Source organism: Anas platyrhynchos, chromosome 2 (genome assembly GCF_047663525.1).
Source record: "Anas platyrhynchos isolate ZD024472 breed Pekin duck chromosome 2, IASCAAS_PekinDuck_T2T, whole genome shotgun sequence".
NCBI lineage: Eukaryota > Metazoa > Chordata > Aves > Anseriformes > Anatidae > Anas > Anas platyrhynchos.
Genome location: NC_092588.1, coordinates 84,719,154 through 84,742,613, shown reverse-complemented (window position 1 = coordinate 84,742,613; position 23,460 = coordinate 84,719,154). Strand labels below are relative to the sequence as shown.

General features: G+C 38.5%; 1 long non-coding RNA gene across 3 annotated transcripts; it reads right to left on the bottom strand.

Moving 5' to 3' along the window:
- Positions 1-1,027: 1,027 nt before the first annotated feature.
- On the bottom strand, positions 1,028-22,063 carry LOC106016342 (uncharacterized). Of its 3 annotated transcripts, none has more exons than XR_011807780.1 (5): positions 21,029-22,063; positions 15,778-15,852; positions 4,495-4,632; positions 3,799-3,888; positions 1,028-3,295 (listed from the first exon to the last, which is right to left on the bottom strand). It is a non-coding gene; the product is annotated as an uncharacterized lncRNA (long non-coding RNA). The 3 variants fall into 3 exon arrangements; XR_011807781.1 differs by lacking the exon at positions 21,029-22,063 and adding an exon at positions 20,220-20,995; XR_002400993.4 differs by lacking the exon at positions 21,029-22,063 and adding an exon at positions 16,335-16,496.
- Between the last annotated feature and the right edge of the window lie 1,397 nt (positions 22,064-23,460).

Sequence of the window (23,460 nt, the reverse complement as noted above, 5' to 3'; positions counted from 1 at the left end):
GATGTCAACAAAAGGATTGGTTTTGGAAACATTAGATTTTGTTAGTTTCTTGAGGTATCTTTCCCACCTTTGCTACTTGTGAAATGAAAATAACTTTATCATGTAATACGGAAATCCTTAGGCAGAAAAAAGTTTCAATAACATTCCCTCTAGCATGCAAAACCTTTCAATTTCTTGAATATAAGGGAATAGAATATCAATCAGTGGATCACAAAAGTTTCTCTTACACAAAAGGATGAAAATTTGCCTTAGAGGGTGGCTGTTTTTTCTACACAGTTATCTGATAAAAATAAAGGAAAAATCTGTATACATTCATTTTATAAGAAATTTGCCACCAAGTCATTTTTTGTCTTTTCTCACCTTCTCTTAATGATGATTTCTTCAGAAGGAGTTCTGGTTTACTTTTGCATCTGAAATTCTTAGCTCACCGATTCAATATCTTAAATGTGAAATGAAGAAATACTGACACAATAAAGGTTTTTTATGTCAGCAGGCTTCACTGCTTACTATTTTAGACAAGACGTCTACGTGTTTACTTTTCAGTACCCTGTACTTCTGTTACACTGCCACATGATGGCCATTCATAAGGAGAGTATGAAAAGTCATCATGAAAGGAAAGTCTGAGACATGGTCTCCTCGACCAGACACTGGAAAAACAAAGAAGGACAGAATGACCAAACTTAGAATATCAACAGAGTAGGCCAAAAAAGCACATAGTATGTGCAGAAATTTTAGTAATTTAGGAATTCATCTTCATCAAGGATCTCCCTGCTTTCACAGTATCAGCAGTGTACCAGTGTGGTGGTTCCGCTCGAGTGGGCAGCCGAGCTCCACCACAGCCGCTCTCTCACTCCCCCTCCTCAAAGAGGAACGGGGAGAAAATATGGTGAAAAGGGCTCAAAGGTTGAGACAAGGACAAGAAGATCACACAACAGTTATTGTAACGGGCAAAACAGACTCAGCATAGGGAGACAGTAAGATTTATTGCTTATTACTAACAAGCTAGAGAAGTGAGAAACAAAGGAAAGAAACCAAAAGCACCTTCCCCCCCCATCCACCCTCTTCCACCTCCTCCCCCCGAGTGGTGCAGGGGAACAGGGGAATGGGGGTTATGGTCAGTCTACAGCGCTTCTTCTCTGCCGCTCCTTCTCGGTCACTCTCATCCCCTGTGCTGTGGGGTCCCTCCCACGGGATGCAGTCCTTAATGAACTGATCCAGTGTGGGCTTCCCACAGGCAGCAGCTCTTCCAGAACTGCTCCAGATATGGGTCCGTACCACGGGGTCCATCCCTCAGGAGAAAACTGCTCCAACCTGGCTCCCCCACGGGCAGCAGCTCCTGCCAGGTCACCTGCTCCTGCGTGGTCTCCTCTCCCCAGGCTACAGGCCCAGAATCTGCTTGGGCAGGGGTCTTCCACAGGCAGCAGCCTCCGTCGGTGCAGGGCCACCTGCTCCACCGTGGTACTCCATGGGCTGCAGGGGGACATCCTGCTTCACCATGGTCCTCACCACAGGCCGCAGGGGACATCTGCTCCGGCGCCTGGAGCACCTCTCCCCCTCCTTCTGCACTGACCTTGGCTCCTGCAAGGCCGTTCCTCACTCCTCTCACTCTCCCAACTGCTGTGTGGCGCAGCGTTTTTTTCCCTGTCTTAAATATGCTCTCACAGAGGCGCAAAACAACATCGCTTATTGACTCGGCTCTGGTCAGCAGTGGGGCCCTTACCTAACATGGGGCAGCTTCTAGATCCTTCTCACAGAAACCACCCTTATGGCCTCCTGCCACCAAAACCTTGCCATGTAAACCCACTACAACCAGGACTCCCACCTTTACTACTGTAAATGCAGAAATGCCAACAATGGGTTAAACTGTAAAATCCACACCATAACATATGTAGCGGTTTAAAAACTGGATGCTTAGAAAAAGGTATAATAACAGGTCAAACACAGTAATGATTTTTTCTCAGTATACTCTCCCAGCTTTCAAAAAATCAACAAATTTCCTAAGCTACAGATTACATCTGTGTTTAATATGCCTTCAGTAGGCAATCTCTTCCCACTTAGTTTCAGGGTTGAAAAACTCAGCACTGCATTGTGTTTTTTTAAGACTATACCACTATAAATTTTCTTAGTGTAGCAACACAATTTTTTAATTTTTTTTTAGCAGAGCAGTACATATGGTTGGGGTGGTGAACTGGGGGAATAAGGTCCATGACTGGGACAGGGCTGGGACTTCAAGGTGGCTCCCAAGCATTGGCAGGGCTCCCGCTGAGGTGCCTCAAGGCCAGGGAACTGCATTAAGGCCCTCAGCCCAGGCAGCCCAATCCCAGGAGAGTTAGGAGGGGGAGAACCCACCCAGGGCTCTGAAAGCAGCAAAAGGCAGCTGAATTTCTTTGATTCCTCTTGAGGAAAACTCTCACCTGCAGGCATTTGGTTGGAAAAATCTGGAGTGGCAACATGGATGGCATTAATCACTGACATCTAAGTAGTTGTGTAGGTAGCTGCTACTGTAGTGCACCTGTCAATTCTGTCAGTGCCAGCCTTGCAAATAAAATTTGTTCTGTAAGATGCTTGAATTTCATGTTATGTTTCTATAGGTCAGAACAGTGAAGATTAGGTCCTAAAAGGAGAATAAATTCATATCTTGGACAGTCACTAAACCTCAGATCACTCCAGCTGCACAGCACAACCCATATAGCAAACATGCACTGCCATTACACAAGCAGCAAAAAAGCCTCGAAGAAGGCTCAACAGAAGAATTTAAGTTGACTGCCTCTTTCAGTTGAGCTTTTGAGTTCATGAGTGAACAATAAAGTTGCTGTATCGCTTCCAAGTAATTTCTGACCTCGTACAGCACAGCAGTATTTACATAAATGAGTACCATCAATGAGTACCACAAAGTTGACTCCTGCACCACTTTTCATTGACTTGTGAAAGTTTAATTTGTTAGGCGGGTACTTGCAGCATTGTGAAGCAGCAGCCTTTCAGATCACAATCACAACTCATTTCTGAACTGGCACAGTCCTCTCCCTGATGGGGCCTGGCATGAGCATTTCTCTGAAGCTTCAAGTGCAACTCCATGAAGACCTCCTTCCTCAGATCCACACTTGGAATCAGTGCTGAACACCTCATATTGCTACCATCACATGGAACAACCTTGTTCTAACTCTTCCTCACTTGAAATCTGAAGCTATATGAGAAAGTCCAACATGTCAGCATCTTGAATGTAAGAGGTGCTCTCCAGGGAGTCCTCCTACCTCTTCGGTGCGTAAAATGAAGCACTGTCAGCACTCACAGGCTGCTGAATTACAAACATAAGTGGCAAAAATTAACTCTGTTTTGCTGAGATACTATGCAGTAGTGCATTAGGTGAAAAAAATGCCATGAAAAGTTAGGAAGCCTGAGTGTTGCTCTTAGCAAACTGAAACCTCAATATACTCTGCAAATTTATCAAATCTCTAGAAGCTTCTGAAAACATCCTGTTAATATTCTGCTTAATGCAACTGCATTAGAATGTTTTTGTATTATATTCCCAAAATTGCCATGTAAACAGTAATCACTTAATCGGTATTTTTTTGTGTATAATTAGACCAAGTTCTATGGCCCTCCTAATTTTCCTTAGTAAAAGGCTATGTCCTAATCCATAAGAATATTTTCTCATCTTCTGTTCACAGTAACATATCATCTTTTCCCTTCATTTTTCAAATTTCTTATTCTCTTTGTTTTCTTATTTTTACTTCCCCTTTGTTTCTTTCTAACGCTAACAGTTTGGTACTTTACCATGAAACACATAAGTGAGTTTACCTCTGAGGCAAAGGCACTGTTAAGTCCTGGCTGAGCTGTTTTTCTCTCAAGCCGTATATTTCTGAATAAAGTATGAAGAGTTTATTTGGTCTGTACAGATAGAGCATAATTAATTCAACATTATTATTATTATTATTATTATTATTGTACAATTAAACACAAATAGCACAGAATACAGAACCTTCATAAAAGCTTTTCCTAAATCTGACACAGTATTAAACTTGATTATTACATCACATTACATTATTTTGCTTTAAAGTCCCTAGTTGTGAGCACAAATTTGCCAAATCTCAATTTAACCCACACTGATAAATCAGTTTATCTTCAAATTAGATACTCTCATTTCAACTCTCAGTAGCTTTTTGTTATCTGTGATTAAATTCTTAAATTTTGGTATTTTCAAAATGCATTAGGCAAAATCTGTTTTTCCAGTGGCTAGCATGAAACTTGTTTTTGTCTCATGTCCTGATCATAACCACTGTACAAGAGAGGAAGAATGTCCATAAAAAATAAATGACAGAAGAAATAAAATTATTTCCATTTTACTCAAAGATTAATGTAACTTTTCCACACTGACCAAAACAGGAGTGGGGTCTGAAGCAGTATTTTACATGCTACTAACTTATTACATATGTCTGAGTTTTAATGGAAGAATCACATGTGCACGAACAGAAGAAAGGACTTCTGCCTGCTTACCTTCTTTGTGTTTTCACATCTGAAGTCCCCTTGGAAGGTTTCTAGTACGAGGAATCTGCTGAAACTGGTGCATGAAACTTGGAGAGGTGGTGTAAAGCTACATCATGTAGGCTTGATGTAACAGAGATCAGGATGTCACTGTGGAGGGGATCAAGAGAAAAAGTGAGCTAGCCTAGATGACAGCATATAAACATCAACTCCACAATGATGCTTTCAAGTTATACAAATAGGGCAAGATGGTATTAGTGAAGGCTAGAGCGCAGGATGATGATGTTAAAGCACAAGGTAATGAAACTTGCACTGGATTTGTTGTTGTTGTCTTAAAATGATGAAGGGTTCAAGACTCTATCATGAGAAAAATGCTAGAGAAGACATATGGAAAAACAAAACAAAACAAAAAAAAACAAGGAAGAAGGGAAAGGACGTCTGAAGTACAAGGTGAAAGGTGTAAGGAGGAATATCAAGAGACCAGAACATATAAGATCCCAGAAAAGAGGAAATTTAGGGAAAAACAGGTTTAAACCATCTATGTCAATATTGATGAAATAAAAAATAATAATAATAAAAAAAGATACAGTGAGGAGGTAGGAAGGTCAAGGAAAGGTGTTTTTGCCATCATTCTTAGTTTTCTTTCAGAAAAGTCGTGACTATCCCTTTCTGTTGTCTCAGAATTGTGACTCTTATCTTTTAGAAGTCCGTCTCACAATTTATTTATCTAGCAATGTCTTCTGCTGCACCACATTGCATATAGGGCTGTGCCACACTCAGCCTGAAATGTTGTGCAGATACTTGAACTTTCAATTTTTGATTGTTTCCATTATTTTCTCCTCATCTTTAAAGCATGGACTTTGATTAGATCTACAGATGTATTATATATCCTTCCTTCTTCATGGTCTCACTATCCCTTAAATGCTCTGAGTTACCAAATTTTGTCTTCAGATACCACCTAATGCCTCAGAATTATGAACTCGATGTATATGTTAGGGAGACAAATGACAGGTTAAAAAATAGTGTGCATTTTAGGAAACCTGAATTCAATCTTCGCTCGTATACTCTTGCACATTTTGGATGGGTAATGCATTTCCTATCATTTATTGCTAGGCTCTGTTGAAATGATAAGCAGTATTTGGAATATATGATTTTGTAATTCAGTCTAAGGCACTAAATCCAGACACAGTGGTGCAAGAATTGAACACCATAGCAACAGCTTTATGTACCTGCAATTTTTCATCATCTGCTCTGCTGCGCATTTTCACAAAATCAACAACATTGTTTTGGTGGTCACTTTGCCTGCTTCACTGCTGCATATTGGAAGATAAATCCCCATGCCTGCTTTTATTACTGGGTATTTTTAGCTAACTGTGTTGATTTAGCCTTAATTACTTATAAACTGTGTCAGATAGATTAAATATTTCCAGGTGTGTATTTCATTAAGTCTTTTTAATCAATTTTATTAAGGCAGTAACTCACCAAATCAGCATGCTTAATTGGCCAAATAAGTTATACACAGAGTGAGAATGGTGTCACACTCAAATGGAGGGTTGGGTAAAATAAAATCTATACTGCTGATGGACTGTATACTGTGAAAGATGTTGGATGAGTCACCTATACCTAAACCTATACCTTTTACTTTTCTTCTATGTCTTATCCAAAAACTGCTCTCAGATTAATCCTTTTTTTAAGGCTACATTCTTTCAAGCGGCAGGCCAAATGCAGGACTAACCTGTAATGGGTTTCAGTCCAATAGATCTCTTCTGTTCCAGTCACTGTGTCCAAAAGGTTACTGGGCTGGTATCAACCTTTTCTAACCCTACCTTCTAACTTAATGTATAGTATTTAAAGAATTCAACTGTCGTTTATTTGATCTCATGAGGGTTAGCCTACCATGGACAACAGAAAAACCTGGTCTGTGTGCTGATTGCCATTTCTTTTCCTAACTTTGTTGTCTTTGCACAGTTCTCTGGATTTTGAGAGGCCTCATTAGCCTCTTTTATTAGAATTAACACAATTTTGTATAGCATTTGGCTTAAGTTTTAAGTGCTGTTTCAAGCGCTGCGAAACACAGTGCAAGAATGGCTCTGTTCAAAATCATCTCAAGCAACCCTGCCCTCCACTCCATGTTTTTTTTTGCAGGGCATGTTGTGGGGACCCCCAAGCTACCTGTCTGTGGAATGAATTTGCCTGCACTTTTTAGCTTAAACTGAACACCACATGACTGTAATTATGCTTTAACCACATGCTTTGAAAAAATACTACAGTAATTTTATGGCTGTGTTAATAAAGTAGGTTAACTGATACACTGATTACAAAATCAGAATTTTGATGTTAAAAAAAAAAAAATCCATAAAATATATAAGAAAGTATTATGGGTTTCCAAATCAGTCTGTTTTTCATGAATGCAAACATTCTGGAAGTTTACAAACACTTTAATAGCAAACTATGAAATCCAGTATGTTTTCTCAGACTCCTGAAGTGCTCAAATAGCATTCTTGTCCAGAGCTATCAGCCTGATAACAAACATAGTATCTACAAATAAAAATGCTATTGCCGTGTCACATAATGCTGTCATATTATTTCCAGACCTCTAACAGCAGAAATCAGCAGCAGAATTGCAGGCCACTTAATCAGTGAGTAGGAAAGCTCACTGCACGCAGACGCCATCCCCCTGGTATAACTTGCTTTTCTCTCTCCATGCAGACAGATTCTGACACCCCTCAAACAGTATTCAGAATACTCCTACAACATTTACAGTTGCTCAGCGATCTCTCTGTCTCAACAACAGAAGTATCACAAACCAAACAACGTGCAAGAGTAATCTCCTGCACTTGCTGTTCAGATCAATATTCCAGCACCACTGCCTCTACTTAAAACCTGGAATATTAGTGTACATGCAGTAAATACTTCCAATGCTGAATGTGTGATTGATACTCTGATAAATTCTGTTTGTTGTGACACTACTGCCAAGCAGCAGTATTTGTGTTTTGTTCCAGCTTCATCAGAGAGTTTTACACAAACCCTATTTCACAGTCTTATGGAAAAAAGAACAGCACCAGTAATTCATTAAGAATTCCATTCTAATTTAATTTCTGTAAAGATAGACAAATTAGGATGAAGAAATTAATCTTTCCAAGAGACAAGAGTTAAATATACTGCTGAATTCAACAGTTTTATAGCATACTAGGAATGCTTAACTATTTTAACAAACAATACTTGAAATTAGCAGGAAAGGGAGAGGTTTTATTTATTTATTTATTTGCCTCTGGCAGTGCACAGCACCATCTCTGGCCTCTGCTAAGCCATCCATGCCAACTGTGATTCTTCTTGGCTACGGCTGAAGCTGAATGTTTGCCTTTGGAAAACAACACGCTAACCAAAGAGCAAGTTTTATCAAAGTATTATGAAAATAGGGCCAAGGGCTTTCCAATACTTTGAAAATTATGTTTTGCTTATCTAAACCCTTTTTCACTGTAGAGCTTTTAGTGTCATCTACCTGTAGCACAAGACCTTTAATCATAACAATATAGCAGTAATATTAACATTTTTGTCTATTACTCATTGATGTACACAAGCAGAGGGGGGTTGGCAGTAGACAAGCTTGAGTTCATTCCTCCATTTGTTTTATTTATTTTTGCAGTGTATTTTAAATGGATTCTCTCTTGGGCTTCTTGCTCCTGCAAGCAGTAAATCAGGCAGCGGGGCGAAAGAGCACTTGAAAAGATTACTGCACCAGTTGGGCTTAAACAGCTTCATCCCAGCAGGGCAAAGGGGTCAGCTCCACTGTAATGAACCCCGCAGTTAGGAAGCCAGTGTTTTGTGCTTTTTCACATAAATGTTACTTAAATATATGTGATATTATTATTCCTATTATGACTGTGTGATCAGACAAAGGCAATTCTATCCCTCCTGAAAAATGATACTCAATTTATTGTTCTTAATCCAGAATCCAAGGGTGCATGGCTACATAAAACTACAGAATAACTGCCTTCATGTTCATAGGACACTATTGAAGTTGTCCGTCCGTTTGTCTGTGTTCCTCCCAACCCCCACAAATAAAACAAACAAAAAATCAAAACCCGATACCTTTCAGTTTTCACTTACCTACATGGTGAGCCATAACCTCTCTGTAATTATGCTAAATCTAGAGAAGGGAATTCACACTTCTAAGGAACTGGATCAGGGGCACAAACAATGAAGCAAATCGTTCAGCATCACTAGTCACAAGTAAACAATAATGCAGTATTTACAGTCTAAATAATGGAATAGAGACAGCAGCCTATGTTACGTATTTCTCTCTTTAACATAAATTGGCCATATTGTCACCAGGCCAGAGTTCACTGCTCTTGAAATAATTGGATGCAAAGCGTAGATATTGCACCAAATTAAGTAAAACATGTAATGATCGCAGAAGTGGGGGAAATAGTTTGAAAATGCAATTGCAAATAGATTAAAATACTACCTCTGGTTGCAATTTGACATTTGTTACTATAATATTACAACGATATGTCTATCGTGAGTAGCTGGGGCACAAAGCCAGTCACATTTACATGAAAAGTAATATTAGAGTAATGGCTACAATGGGACATGCTAAAAACATCTCCACATCTACTTCTATGATCATCTTTTAGTTTTAAACTATCTACATTCATTTAAAAAGCATAATTATGTTATAATTAGATATTGATCATTACACATAATGCTTTCACACACAGGTGCCTAATTTTTTCTTTTTCTCTCTTTTTTTTTTTTGTTTTGTTTGAAGTTTCGCTCTAGTAAACCTTTAGAGCCAAATTTATCATCTTTATTAGTAGTTTCCCCATAACTACTCAACATCTCAGTTCAACAGATTAGAAAGGAGGCAAGAGGGAAAAAAACAATCACTAATGTGAGTCTAAATGACCAAGCTATCAGTGAATTCAGAATATCAGCTTCCAGAATAGTTTGAAGAAGCCTGTTGATGCTTTTTTAATTTTTTTTTCCATTTTCTTTTTCTGGAAAGCCTGTGAGAGACACGCTACCTGATCAGATGCACTTTTAAGGAGTATTTTTTATTTTCTTGTAATTTTATGACATTACTTCATCATGAACTAAATATATACATATACATATAATAGAAGGAGGCAGGTGAGAAGGACAACATAAAAAGAAAAGCAGCATAAAAATGTGTGCATGAAGCTATAGTGAAAAGACTGAGTATAAAGGAGGGAGATGACAGAAGTCAATAAGCCAATAGTACAAGGCAGAGAAAATTCTGCAGGAACTGTAGAAAAAACTAATCAGATACATAAAGCAGCAAGAAAATGTTTCTGATGATCTAGTTTTTGGCCATCACTCATGCCATTTGCTTTAAGTAAACTATAGGCTGAACTATTCATTTTAGCATTTCACTATGGCTCTCACTATTCAATTTTAAAAGCAGACTTTGAATGAATGACAGTATCATTAACATGTTACAATCAACTGAAAAGGCAGGAGATTTATTCTATTTGAGAAATAGTATGCATATATCTTAATTTAGCTCGTATAAAAGAGATGTTAAATAACATGAAAATAAATGTGAAGACTCATTCAGATTAAAAATCTCTTGTGCTGTATGTTACAATAACATAACCTGATGGATACATTAGAGTAAGAAACAACATGTGATGTACCAGTACCACCACTGCACAGTTAAAATATCACTATTATTTCATTAAGTAATCAGAGAAAACAAGACATCACCTAGGCCATGCCAGAGTACTCCAGATATCCCTACTTTCATTTTCCAGTGAAATGAGAATTCTAGTTTTGGGATCCTTCCTTAAAGGCTGTGTCAGAGTGAATACGATGGTGCTCATATCCAATTAGCTGATCATACATTGATGCAAGGCAAATATTTGTTAGCTGGCTTACACATGGCACCATGTTGGCCATTCTGAATCTCCCCTGGGGTTACACTAGTAAAGGCAGCGCTCCAGAAGTCCAAATCTGGGCCACGGTCTTGTAAAATAATCCTGCATATGCATCTGCTCCATCAATAACAACTCATTCCCTTTTTTTTTTTTTTTTATTTCCCCCCTGTTCCCCCCACCCCCACCCCCTGGAGTATTTGAATACTGCTGCAGAGTTATTGATTTATGTGTTTATTCTTGACACTGTGTTACTAAAAAAGCTGTTTCACAAATTGATTCAGTATCTCTTTTAAGCACTTAACTGAAGTTCTCTGAAGAGTTACAAAGCTTAAGCTGAAATTTATTAGTAGAAATAACAAAAAATGAACAGTCACTGTCACACAAGATTTCTTAGGTGCCTTGGTGAGTTCTGCTCCAATTCTCTCCTGAGAATCAAGCACTGCTAAAATCAGACATTGAAATTTTCCATTTTATGTTCCACTTCTGCATGATATGGTTAATGTTAGACTTTAAGACTACGAACTTCACAGTACCCTTTTATTGCTGCTCTGTGTCTTCCTGACTCCAAAATTCTCCTGGGTTTTATTAGGGTCTCTACATCCCTTAGGTTTTTAACCTCTTTTAAAAAGCAGCAGGCTCTTTCACCAAACACTGCTCCAGGATTTTTCTGACTATTTAATAGTTATTTGCTTAATATGACTCCTAGGTACAAAACATGCAAACAAAAGCACAATCTGCACTAAGGATATATAACTACTCCTACTTCCACAACAGCAGTGAGACCCCCAGCTTTGGAAACAGAGTATTACTGCTTGGCCAAGAAAGGCAAAAAAAAAAAAAAAAAAAAAAAAAAAAAGGAAAAAAAAAAAAGGAAAAAAAAATAAGAAAAAAAAATAAGAAAAAAAAAGAATAAGAAAAAAAAAAGCAGGACCAAGGACCAAGACTGAATGCTGAACAAAACTTTGATTTCTTCCCTGGTTGATGACTAGGAGCTACGTTAGGAGCTACGTGGCTATGTGAGGACAGAGGAAGAATAGCTCTTTGGACTTTAAAGGAAAAAGAGGAAAATGTGAAAGATACAAAAGGGAATATTAATGTCAACAGTTCCCTAGCACATGGCAGAATTTGTCATGAGCTACTTGAAATTCCTGGTAAAGGAAACAGCTGATCTTGTGCTGATAAAATATAGGCACTACATAAAACAGACATGGCATATTTCTTGGCTTCCAGTGGCATTTTCTGAAGAAAATACTAGGAAAATATCAGGAATAAAACAAATTAGCAGAATACCTTCAATGGTAGAAGAACATGGGCAGCTAAAAGCCTGACTAGAGCTGAAGCTCCCTGGAAGCCTGGAAATCAGAAGTGCATCTGTACCTGTCAGTATCAAGCATTAGCAAAGAGGAAGACTTTCAGATGATGGCTTAATTTCTAACAGCACCAGCGAAAAGTTCCAGAACTTGTAATAGCTGTAAGGAATTTTCAGTAACAAAGGCTTGGTAAACAAACTGGGAAGCTGTGTAGCAGAAATGAGACCAAGTATTTGAGACTAAGCAAGAAAATAAATACAGGAGAGAGGAATTCTCAGGAAATAACAAACAAATAAAACAAAAAGTAGAGTATTTTGACAATTTTGACAGATAGAAAGCTTAAGAACCAGCCTAAAGTCTTAAAGAACACAGGTATGGAGGAGAATGCTTGCAGAATGTTAGAAGATGTAGCAATCAGAATTTGCCATTCTTTATACCTGTGTTTATACACAGTGTCCTGACGCAAATAAAGAAACTGAGATACTACAAGGCTGAATATAGAAAGGTATGCCAACCAACCCAGAGACTAGTTAAATAGAACATGTAATAAGCACATTTTAGATAACGCTCAGCTTTGCCCAGCCAAAGAAGAGGGGAAGCAAAAATGGCAATGGTTGACCTCTCTGCATGTAAAAACATTGATATGAAGAAAAGAGCACCAAGAGTCTGAATAGCTTTCCATGGAAAGCTTAACACCTAGTAATTCTTAGCATCTTGTCAAGGATTTGTTCTTAAAGCATTCCATCTCTGTATGAATGTACAGTGATGACAACATCAGAAAAACGTGTCCACCCAATTTCAAAACTGAGACCCAAAGCTGCAAATCCAAATAGTCATGGATATTTAGTGTCTAATATCTATCTTAAACTTACATATTTTTATACCTATTTAGGTTCTTAAGTAGGTATTTCCCAAACAATCACTTTTTGATTTTGTCTTAGCCACCAGACTATCGGAAATTACATTTTACAACTGTAAAATAAGAAATTACAATTTACACCTGAGAGCCATTTTCAGTAAAAGAAAAATTAAAAAAAAAAAAAGAAAAAAAAAAAAGAAAAAAAGCCTTGAAGACAATTTGATCCCAGGTAAACAGGCTAAATAAAAGTGTTTTTTTCCTTTTTTTTTTCTTTCATCATGAAATCTCCTGTAACAGTTGTCATGTTCCTTCTGTTGTTTTCTCAACTTTCTCATAAAGTGGATTTCTTATGTAATTGGCAGCTAGCAGAACATTTTATACCTTTGGTTTTTAATGTCTTATAATTTAATATTACCACATTTTCAATCATACTACACTAAGGCATATCACAAAAGAACATTGATTAATAAATGAATGAGGGTTACGCTCATCATGCTGAGAATGTAACCACAGGCACTATCTTGATTGTGAAAAGAAACACATGGATTCTCAAAAAAAAGTAGTATCAAAAACCTATGACTCATGAGTTACAAAAATCACAGTAAACTTAGAGATAAAAAAAATATTTTTCATACTATCCAAGATAAAATGTTGTATTATTTTTATATAATTTCATATAAGGCCTGCTTCTCTAGGCATCTATACTATGTATTCTGAATAAGCCTGGGTGAAATTTTTCATTATGCAAAAGCTGCAACAGTCAAATTTCTATGTAAATCTTACAGAGGAGTAAGGACAATCAGGACAATCTCCTTTATCTTGTGTTAAAATCTGCAGAATTCCAAGGGAAGGATTACTGCACTTACATCCACTGCTTAATAGTGTGTTGTACTGGAGCTACAGGCAGATACTGTTATTTATTAAATCACATGGGAATTGCAAGTATTGAACTCCTGGAAGTCCCTTCACAGCATGCATATCTTAAGAGTGCAGTAGCAGATCAGCAGAAGTCTACCTTCTTACTACAGCCACACAATTCTTGCAATAAAGCCTGAACACACAGATGTCACAGAGGGACAGACATTTCATCTTAATCTCTGACAGCAGCATAAATGCTGGCATAAAGGATGCAAGGGGAGTCATTCCCCTTTGTATTTATCCAAATAAATATCCCCCTTATTTATCTAAATAAATTTGTTTCTTCTGCAGTTGCTGGGAATGACATGATCAGTGAAGGCAGAGCAGGCTGGTACTAAAATTTAATTACTCCTGTGGTGTATTCATGCAGCTATAGCTAAAAATATCTGAGCAGTTCCTGTCTCAGAAAGCTTTTCTCTGCCCCCCTGTGTATATAACTCCCCTGTCACTAGCAGGATGCTCATCGCTGTGTACATTAGCCAGAGCAGAACAAAATTTCAATATTCACCTTTGAAGGATTATTTTTGGCAGTCAGAGACAAAAAAAAAAAAAAAAAATGCAGTGGCCTAAAACGTCATGCAACTGGATGTGGAAAACATTTCCCAAAGAAGAATGAAAAGACTTATTCAGGGAAGAGTTAATTGTTTAACTACCACATAAACATAACACTCCTATTTGATTACTAAATTCTTTCCTGCTCTTCCCATAAAGAAGAAAGCAGCCTAGGCTGGAGACAGCTCACATAACTTTCTATTTATCTAGCTAAAATGTCTTCACAAAATGTTTCTCCCTTTAAAGCAAGGTTTATTTCATAGTATGATTGAACCTCTGCACAGCAGTGAGCATTCACACACTCACTACAAAACTCTAAGTAATATATTATGGGACTGTCACTCTAAGTACATTTAAAATGTACTGTGTTTACCTTACCAACAAAATCATTTTAGTACAGAAGTCATTCACATATACATTTCCTGTACAAGGAATTGTATTATATTCTAGCATTAATGTCCCATAAAGTTGTTACTGCCATAGGAATAGCAAAGACATTTCATTGCATTCAATGAAACATGCAGGAACAGATGATTAAAATGAAGAGTTGGAAGAACAACACTAATGAATTCATGCTTGTTGTTTGCTTCTGCCTAAAATATTTAATGGAATCTCAGCAGCAAGACAACAAGCAACATTTACCTGGTGGTAGAAACAAAAAAAAATGAGATCCTGACTTTGAAGTTAATGGCAAAACTACTATTAACTTCAGTTTGCTAAGAATTTCACCTGTCATGCTTCAACAAATGGTGGGAGGCAACTGTAGTGTTAGAAGGACATTGTCACACTTCCGCATTATAGCTCTTAGGCACTGAAAACATTTTTTTTTTAAAGAACATTCTTCAGTAGCTTCTAATCAAACTGTGTTTTCCAAGAAGCACAAGATTTCAAGCTCACAAGGGCTGGCAAATTTGCCCATGGGGAGTAATAATTATTATTAGGGAAAAAACAGATGTTGCCACTATTTTGTCCTGTACTGTCACAACTGATGACAGAACATATGCAAAACAAGGACTATGTCAGGGCAGAAAAATATAGGCCCTGCATATTCTAATCAACCACTGGAACACCTAGCACCTGAACATAAGAAACTCTTCTGTTTCTTGCACCAACTGGCAGGAAATTAGCATTTCAGCATGCACGTGTGCCTTCATGTTATAACCTCCACACTTGGCTTTGGCTTCCCGAATATTTACCTCTCAGCTCAATAAATCAGCTCAATGCTCCTGGAGTGTGCTTGGAATTTTGCCTACCTAACTTCACTTCTTAACTTTTCAATGAAAATTAGATTCAGTAACCCCATTTCTAGTTTTTTCTTAATAGTCTATTCATACTCCTTTTTCACTTCACTTATGTTCATCTCTCCCTTCTGATTCACTTACTCAAGGGTGAAATTTAGCTCTCTATATATCAGTCTGGCTCAGAAACTTGCATAACTACTTCATTATGTATAAATGTACAAAAATGTAATGATGTTTATGACACATTATAGAAATGAATTTTGGCAAAGAACACAAAATATTATTGTTTTAATACATTCGTTTAAGCAATCAAAACTTGCACCTGAGTGACCGAAGAGATTCTAAGACAGAAATTACTTTCCCTTGTGTGCATCACATTGAAACTGAACTCCGTATAAGCATCTGGGTACGGATTACTGTAGAACCTATTTCAAATTGTACATTCTTTCATTTAAAGTCATAAAGTCAATTCAAATATCTGTGTAACATAAGAGCTTTTAATGTGTAATAAGTACCTGAATATGAACAGCTGTAGGTCTTTGTGTTTTCAGCAATAGTAAGAAAGGAGATTTTAGTCCTTCTTATTGTACCTAAAAAGGGATTAAAGTTTGTGCATTAGATGCAAGAAATGACTGCATTTAAAATTAGCTTGTTTCATACCAGCTTCTACAGCCCTACCATCTGAATATACATAAGGATCAATTAGCAGTTGCATAAAAAAGGAACTGTTCTAAGTTTATCCCAGTAGCTCACATCTACACAATGGAGAAGAAAAAAAAATAAAAAAGCTAACTATGCGACCAAGATTTTACAGTAACTTGGAAAACATTTCAGCCCAAAAAAAAACACCAGTTACTTCTGCAAAAGACTTGAGAACACTTCCTTTCTCCTGGATTTATTTGAACTGAATCTTGGAATTGGAATAAACTAGTGCAGTTCCCATCTTTTTTTGGAGAAAAAGTGTATGCGAGGAAACCATTGGGTTTTCTCATACATCTCCCCATCTGGAGGATCAAGAATAAGATTGGTGTCAGGCTAGAAACAGCCATTCCCTACATCTCCTGTTTTCTACCTTTTTTTTCTGAGGACAGTGTAAATGATCTTCTGCATGCCTGGAACAATATGATAAGCAAGGAAAAAAGATCTACAAACTTCTTGCAAATGGCAGCATTGCTTCCTTTACACTCATCCTTTCATTATGTAAAAGGCTTATAGTAAGATGTGAATCAGTCTATTTCAATTAAAATACACTTAACATTAGCTCAGTAGATGTGGTGGCAGACCATGCTTTGTCATCAAAAATGCTGGTGGTAAATTGTTAATCTAAATTAGTGAAATTAGTCCATCCCAAGGAGTATGGGTTGCCTCTCTTATATGTAAACTCACCAACAGCACAGTACTTTTCTGAATACATACAGAAGGAAAATACAGTAGGAAATATTCTTTCTAAATGCTGAATTGCCTGAAGATTGCAATTCTACCATGTCAGAGTTAATAATCAAAGTAGTTTCTCAGAGCTGTAAAATGGAAACAGATGTTGGCACTTACCTATTTCATGAATTAGGGGTGATAGAAAAATGACACAACAAAACTGTTAAGTTTAAGATGTCAGTTTTGCAGTACTTTCTTGCCTTCTAAATATTAAACAGTAGTTTGAGGTAACAGGAGATTCTGTGCATCTTTTTATCATTTCCCTTTAGCTCTTTAGGTGTGAAGAATTAAAACTATATAATCAGAGGTATTAAAGATGGAAAAATTAGTGACTTTTATTTTTATTTTTGATATAAGTCAGCTTTGTTGGACTGACTTATAAACTACAGTTCTTCAGATCCTCTTTAAATCGCTTCCTAACTAATGATGCAGTTATTATGACATTTGATAAGCATCTCCTTACCAGCTACACTTCCCACAAACGAAGAACACAAGCAGAAGCTTAATTGTAGTGGCTTCCTGAATATTTACCTCTCAGCTCAATAAATCATGATGGTTCACCTCTTCCAAAATCAATAACTATTTAATATTCTATTAAGTTGATGGGAGTAAAAGAACAGTAAACCATGTTTCTGCTATAGCAATGTAATTAACTACGACAGGGAACAATTCCCCTTTCATTTTGAATGGCAATAAAGCATCCGTTATTCAAGGAGCTTGATCGTTTTAAAATTGTATATAAAGAAGTGGACCATACAAACTTGGACTTAACTCAGTTTTCTGAATGGAAAGTTAAAAATTTGTTAAATTATAACTTTACTACTATACTGCCATGTTACTTCTGAAGAAATTCTTATGTTAACTGAGAATGACTCCTGAGATGATGATAGCCAGCCCAACTACATAAAGTCAATGAAAGAAAACTGTACAGTTTCCACTTGTAGATTAATAGTGAATATGCTGTCCTTTAAGACACGGAAATTCCAGATGGCCTAAGCTCATTACATATTGGAGCTTCGGAATTCCTTAATTTATATCAGTTGTATTATTTTGATTAATCCAGATTTACTTTATCCTTCTTCCATTTGCAGATAATAAAGAAGACTGAGAAAAGGAATTGGTTCTTCAAAGAAGAATGAGATTTCAAAGAAAATGTTATGCCTCTTATTAACAGAAAGAAAGAAAATATTACCATTCTCACAGTTTCTGACTACTCTCAAATACAATGGTAAGAGCAGTGAGGAACAATATATTTTATTAGAGGATCATGTTCTCTTACAGTGAGAAGTTCTCAGATAACTTCTTGTATTGATCACCTCAGTAAACTGAGAATATAGTCATAGATACCGTACCAATATGGATCTCATTTTTGAAGTTGAGGTAGAGGGTAGAAGGATTTGGCTTTCTCCTTCTTTTATTCTCAAGAGCAGCAGTATCAAAGATGGAAAGGATAATGATCGCTATTTCTTTTTAACTTAATCTGCATTCTTCTTCAATTTGTTTGTCTGTGAGAGACAGCAAAGGGCCACAGGAGCCAGAATTAAACAAAACCCATTTGCTCCTGCAGACTTTATACAGCTGAATTAATTACAGACTGATTAGCTGCTGATTTTTTTCTAACCTATGACTCTGCTCAGGTCTTATGCATCTCTACCACTTTTCACTCTACAAACTCCGCAGATTTTGTTAGCATCTTTTCCAATAAAATCACCTCTTGAAGGGAAACTCCTAAGCACGTGAACTGGTAAACAGCTGATCAGTACTTGCAAAAGGTGCAGTATAGGTATAAATTAAATACCACTCAAATTTAATGAATTCTGGTATAGCAATTGCTTTAAAAAGAGTATGTAAATCCTTTGCAACTCAGTGAGGGTGCTTGGAAAGACCAGAGCTCAGTAATGAATCTACCTCAAAGCTACATCACAACAGCCCCATGCAATCCTACAGGCCTGGGGCAGAGTGGCTGGCAAGCTGTGCAGAGGAAAAGGATCTGGGGGTGTTGGTCAATGCTCACCTGAACGTGAGCTGGCAGCGTGCTCAGGTGGCCAACAAAGCCAACAGCATCCTGGCTTGTACCAGGAATAGTATAGGCAGCAGGACAAGGGGACTGTCCCCTTGTACTCAGCTCTGGTGAGGCCACACATCAAGTAGTGTTCAGTTTGGGCCCCTCAACACAAGGACATTGAGGCCCTACAGCGTGACCAGAGAAGGGTTACAAAGCTGGTGAAGAGCCTATAAAACATGGCCTATGAGGAGTGGCATAGGGAACTGGGGTTTTTAGTCTGGAGGAGACTCAGGGGAAACCTTATTGTTTTCTATAGAAAGGAAGTTATGGGGAGCTGGGGGTCAGCCTCTTCTTGCATGTAATTAGCAACAGGACTAGAGGGAATGGTCTCAAGTTGTGCCAGGGGAGGTTTAGGATGGAAATCAGGAGACATTTCTTCTCAGAAAGAGCAGTCAGGAATTGGAACGGGTTGCCCAGGGAGGTGGTGGAGTCACTGTCCCCAGGGGTGTGCAAGGAAAGGTTGGACGTGGTGCTTAGGGACATGGTTTAGTGGGTGATAGTGGTGGTAGGGGTATGGTTGGACCCCATGATCTTGGAGGTCTTTTCCAACCTTAAGGATTCTGTGATTCTATGATCTAGCAGAGAGCTCTAATACCTCTTGCTTTTAACACTGACAAAGGTGGGTGGTTTTGGATTGAGTCTTACTAATTGAATTATTAGTAATAATAATAATAAGCCTGCAGATGTATCTTTAGGACACTAAGCTGACACTCTCACTGTCTTCCTGATTAAGTTCATGTATTTCAGAAGAATCAGCCTTTACTGGGGAATTCTGTAGTTGAATTCCAAGCTGTTGAGAGGAGGCATCCTCATAAAGTGTGAGATTTGTGAAGTTCCCCTGCATTTTACCATATGAGGCATTTGTACACTGGTGCGATTAAAAATAGATCAATTCTGCAGTCATATGCAACCCCAGCACAAACACCGAAAATCAAGATTCAATTTCCCTAATATTCACTGATATACATTTTATGTATTTTTTTTTGCCAAAAATATTTTCTTAAAACAGCACTGAATTCTATTTTTTAGATTGAGATTTTTTTTTTTCCCCAGAAGTGTTATTAAAATGATACCACGAGAAGATTTGGCATGGTGCATAAATGTCAGTTAATAATGAGATCATGCACATTAATGTCTTTATTTATTTATTTTTGTAGTGACTAGGGGAAAATGAAAACGTGGAATGAATTTTTAAAGGTAGTACTTTCACAATGCAGTGGGTTGACCTTGCCAACACCCAGCTGCTCTCCCACTACCCTTCCTCAATAGGTCAGGGGGAGAAAAGATGGAAAGGAGGAGAAAATAAGATGTAAAGGATTGTGAGCTGCGACAGACAGGATGATCGCTTACAATCTCGGGCAAAACAGACTTGGCGTGAGGAACATTTGTTTCACTTTTTACCTATTCAAGTAGACTTGGAGATTAAGAGACAAAAATTAAAACAGCTTACGACACACATACCCATTCTCCCTAGGCCCAGCTTCACTCTTACATTCCTCAGTGCTGCAGAGGGTGGGCCAGTCCCTGAGCGCCCCTCTCTGCCTCCCAGCCCCAGGGGCTGAGGGAGGGAAATCCCTGCTCCAGCGCCGCCTCCTGCCCAGGGGCTGCAGGGGGATCTCTGCTCCGGCGCCTGGAGCCCCTCCTGCCCTCCTCCTCCTCCTCTCCCACGGGGTGCCAGCAGGGCTGTTTCTCCCCCTTTCTCCCTTTCTTTCTGCCAGCTGCCGGGCAGCGCTGTGCCCTCTTTCTTCCCCAGGCTGTCCCTGAGGCGAGGCGCCGCCATCTTGGCTGCTGGGCCCAGCCGTGCCCTGCCGTGGGGCCGTTGGGGCCGGCATGGGGCAGCCCCGGCATCGCCCCACACAGCAATCACGCAGCCACCCGAGAACCGGGCAGCATCTGGGCACACGCATCCGTTACACATAACTTACAAAGCATGCCTTGGAGAATACAAGGGTGTCGTATGACCATATTTGTCATTAAACTCTGTATACAGTAAATTTGGGATCACATCGGGTCGGCAGTGTTATAAATGAAGTCTCAACTCACTCTGAATTTAGTAACATAAAAGGATATTTATAAAAGGCAAGTAAACAGCGCTGAGCGCGCGGGGAGTCTGTGCTCTACCAACACGCACACACGAACATCAAACATTCTAAATATACAGAACATTGCTTTACATACTAAACCCGAGTATGCCTATACATACGTACAATCAGAAAAGGTAACTAACAATCCTTTAAGTTCCATGACTTAACAGTCTCCATTTTCCATACCTTTTGAACAATATGTCTCGCTTTAAGTTGTCAAGCAACTCGGTCTTCAGGCCTTATGTATCCCGTTCTTCCCGGATCGAAGAAAAGCACATCCATCTCCTTTTCAAGGCCAACAGCCCTGGGTCAAAAGGCACGTCCAGGTCAACAGGGGGCGTAACAGCAAAGGCCCGCGATGGCTGTAGCAGCAGAGGGGCCCATGGCGTAGCAGTCGGATCAGTAAAGGAGCCCGCAGCTCCCTCACTGTCTGGCAAGCCACACGTTTCTGACTGTGGTCCCACAGGGCTCTTTAAGGCCTCAGAGATTGCTCGCCAGGTGCCGAGCAATCCCACTGGCACCTTGTCATTTTTAGTTGCAGAGTCCCACACCTTGACCTCAGTTTGGTCCCATGTTTCAGGATCATAAACTGTCTGACTGTTAATAAGGAGAATAAGCTGTAAGGTTGCCAGGATGGTCTTTGTTCCTAAGGACCTATGATTCCCCATAATGCGCAGCTGCTGACCAGCGAGAGGCAGTTGTGTGCACGGGTCTGCTTCTCTCATCTCGGGTATTTCCAGCTTCTCTGAGCGGTTTGCTGAGTCTGGCCGAACCTACCTTCATGAGGCGATCAGTGTGCCTGTTCCCGTCCTGGTCTCTGTTCTGCCAGCCTGTTCCTTTTCATTCCTTCTTTCTGCTTCTTTATTGATGACGTAACTTCATCACATCGTGTTGCCTTTTTTTTTTTTTTTTTTTTTTAATCTTGAGGGCAGTTTCCCCTCTTATACCCTTCTCTCCACAGCAGTTCTTTTCAAAACAACTTTCCATTGGTCTAACAGCTTTGAATATAACGACAGCAAACACTCAGAAACTTCCATGCCTTAACGGCTGGAGAACAAGAAACCGGAGACTGCATGGAGTCCCCTGAATCACCCTTCTTTGTTCCCTCTAAACTCTTTTACATTCCTGATGGCCTCGTCCTTAAGAGTCTAATGTTATCTCAACCACGGGGCTTTCCAACCCCCATGGCCACACTCCCAAATCTCCCCCTTCTTTCTCCCCAATATCAACCATTGTCTAGACACGAATTACCACTCCATATATAACAGCAGTAACGTTACAGGTGTACACTGACTGGCTCACTGTGAAACATAAAATTGGTATTTGGGGAAATAACATGGTAGGACAAAGCTCTAGTTTCACAACAGAATGGGAAGGCAGACCTGAAGTTTTATGATTCAAGTGTAAGAATTTCTTAATTAAATTTAGTTTAGTTTTAGTTAAATTTAGTTTTTAGTTAAATTTAGTTAAAATTAGTTTTTAGTTAAATTTAGACTACTGTATGCAGTGACAAGTGTACATCCTTCTAAAATAACTTTTATAAGATTTGCAAGATATATTTCACACAAGCAACTGTGACTGGTTGGGCAGCATGTTAAGAGGCTAAATTCTGAATCTGGTTCATTGGTGAGAAAATAGACACAATACTTTGTCAGTGCAGTCACCTCTTACTTGCATAGGGATAAAGCAGGCCCAGGATTCCTGGTTTGTTTTAATACAGAACTGTCCTGTATGGCCAATCTTATGATACTCTGCTCATAATGCTTCTGGAATCTCTAAAGAAAAGGAAAAGTAAATGTAAAAAAGGTTTTAGCCAACAGATTGAATAATTAAGTACTCCTGCCAAAGCAGATGTTATTAAAGGCATCAATAATTAAATGGCAATAACTGCACTTATTCCTAGAAGAGAAAAATGTAAGAGCTATCAAACTGCTAAATCTATGGTGGAAAAAAAAAAAAAAAGTTTTAATACAATTATTATGAATTAGCAATTAATAAAAATCACTAGTTAGCATTATTATATTATTATACTCCAAATACTTGCAGAGTGGGAAATGAGAGAAAAGGAGTTACCAGATGCCTGCTCAGTGCTAGCAGCAAGGGCAAGAGACCAGACCTGGTGACCTGAAGGATGTCAGCATAGACCAATATGAACCACGCAACCTGCAGGAGGCCCTTATGGCTCAGGCTGCGTTTCTCAGCATGTGGTCTTGATGCTGTGATGCAGGGGTAGTTGTCCTGCAACCTATGCGGAGGTATTACTTAAATCAATTTAATCTGATTTAAAAGGAAATCGAAGCTACATAAATTGCAATTGTCAGTGTCCGTAGATTTAAATCTATTCCCTGTGTTATTAAGCAGATCCAATAAAGCAGATTTAAGGATTAAAATTATATACAATTAAATACAATTAAATACAGAGACTTCCCAAGTACCTTTATGAATCCTTTTTTTTAGTGTACAACAATTTCATAGCAATCCCACTGGCAGTAAAACTGACAGAGACAGTAATTAATTTTAACACCTTTGATTACTAAATTAATAATTTTCTTATTAAAACTACATAATCTAATGAATTTACAGTTAGTAATTCCACAGATGACTATAAATTTCCTGTT